Below are 2,557 nucleotides of genomic sequence, written 5' to 3'. Positions count from 1 at the left end.
AGGTTGAGTCATATAAATTTCTTCCTCTAAATCACCATTCAAAAAGGTTGTTTTAACATCCATCTGATGTATCACTAGTTTATGGATGGCTGTTAAAGCTAATAACACTCGAATAGAGGAAATCCTAGTCACAGGAGCAAAAGTATCAAAGTAATCATGCCTTCGGAGAACCAAACCAACAACATGCTTTCGGAGAATCCAACCATTATTCCCGGAACCCAGACGGTCTTCGCAAAATCACTTCCGGACGTGTCTAAAATTGAAATTTTCTCTAAACAAAACTTTCGACGCTGGCAAGAACGCGTTTCCACCCTTTTAGACATGTATGGAGTTGCTGATGCTCTTTCATCTCCGAAGCCCGACTCTACTATTCCTTCAAACTCAAAGCTAGTTGAAGAGTGGACTTACGCAAACAAGGTATGCCGACACACTCTGCTTAGTGCACTTTCTAATGATTTGTTTGATGTGTACTGTTCCTACAAGGAAGCAAAGGACATTTGGGACTTGTTAATTCTCAAATACACTGCCGAAGATGTCATCAGACAAAGGTTTGTCATAGGAAACTACTACCATTGGGAGATGATTGAAGACAAGGACATAAAAACCCAAATCAATGAATACCACAAGTTGCTCGAAGATATCAAAGCAGAGAACGTTCTTCTACCAGATGAATTTGTCTCACAACTTCTGATCGAGAAATTGTCGCCTTCCTGGACTGATTACAAGCAACAACTAAAACATAGACACAAGCAAATTTGACTTTCAGAGCTGATCACTCACATAATCGTTGAAGATACCAACAGGAAAGAATGTGCTACTGCAAGGACCAAAGCTTTGTCTGCAAAAGCAAACGTGGTAGAAGACAGACCTGCTCCAAAAAGGTACGAACATAAAACTGATCACAATAAGAAAAATTATTTTCGAAAATCTCGTCCCAACGGATCTAACCCCACCTTTAAGAAGAAAGGAAATTGCTTCGTATGTGGGAAGTCGGGCCATCATGCACCGCATTGCAGGCACAGAGCAAGAAACGACAATCCTCCTAGGGCCAATATAGCCGAAGGAGATGATATTATTGCTGCGGTCGTTTCTCAAGCAAATTTGATGACCAATGTGAGCAAGTGGGTGGTAGACTCTGGTGCTACCAGGCATATCTGTGCAAACAGAAGTGCCTTTACCTCTTACACTGGTGTAGGGGATGGAGAAGAACATGTCTACCTTGGTGATTCCAGGACCACTCATGTTCTGGGAAAAGGGAAAGTTCTTCTCAAACTCACATCTGGAAAGACTCTGGCCTTGAGTGATGTGCTACATGTGCCATCAATCAGAGTTAATTTAATCTCTGTGGCNCTANTGGGAAAAGTGGGGGTTAAAGTGTCATTTGAGTCTGACAAGATCATTATGACAAAAAATAATGTTTTTGTGCGGAAGGGATATTATGATCAAGGTCTCTTTGTACTTAACATTTCTGGAAATATTAATGAATCGTCTTCTTATGCTTATATTGTTGACTCGTATGATTTATGGCATGCTAGATTAGGACATGTGAATTCTTCCTATGTTATGAAATTACAACTACTAGGATTAATTAATATGCATGATAAACAGAGTAGTAAATGTGATATATGTGTAGAATCTAAATTAACAAAGAAAACATGTTTTTCTATAGAACGTCAAACTGAACTATTAGGGTTAATTCATACTAATCTAGCTGATATGAAACAAACGATGTCTAGAGGAGGTAAAAATTATTTTGTGACCTTTATAGATGATTATTCTAGGTACACAAAAGTTTACTTAATCAAACATAAAGATGAAGCCTTTGATGTGTTTTTAACCTATAAAGCAGAAGTAGAAAATCAATTGAATAAGAAAATTAAGAGGATTAGATCAGATAGAGGTGGTGAGTATGTTTTGTTTAATGACTGTTGTGTTAAAGAAGGGATTATCCATGAAGTGACCCCACCATATTCACCTGAATCTAATGGAGTAGCCGAGAGAAAAAATAGAACCCTTAAGGAAATGATGAATGCTATGCTTGTTAGTTCTGGTGCACCTGATAACCTTTGGGGAGAAGCCTTGCTTACTGCATGTTTTTTACAAAATAGGATACCTCATAAGAAAATCGGTAAAACTCCTTATGAGTTGTGGAAAGGTTATCAACCTAACCTTAAATATCTAAGAGTGTGTGGGTGCCTAGCTAAGGTAATGCTACCCGATCCTAAGAAAAGGAAAATAGGCTCTAAAATCGCTGATTGCATGTTCTTAGGTTATGCTGAACATAGTGCTGCCTATAGGTTTCTAGTTGTTAAAAGTAACATACTTGAGAGAAATTCTATAATGGAGACAAAAAATGCTGAGTTTTTTGAACATATGTTTCCCTTAAAGGTTAGTGAGTTGTCTCAACCTGTTGATGATAATGATGATAATAATAATAGTGATACTATAAATGAGGTTTTGAGAAGAAGTAAAAGACAGAGAAAAGAAACTTCCTTTGGAGATGACTTTTATACTTATCTTGTTGATAGTGATCCAACAAACTTTGTAGAAGCTACTA

Source organism: Vigna radiata, chromosome 4, assembly GCF_000741045.1.
Source record: "Vigna radiata var. radiata cultivar VC1973A chromosome 4, Vradiata_ver6, whole genome shotgun sequence".
In the NCBI taxonomy this organism is placed as follows: domain Eukaryota; kingdom Viridiplantae; phylum Streptophyta; class Magnoliopsida; order Fabales; family Fabaceae; genus Vigna; species Vigna radiata.
The sequence above is the reverse complement of the archived record's forward strand: the minus strand, read 5'-3'. Positions refer to the sequence as shown.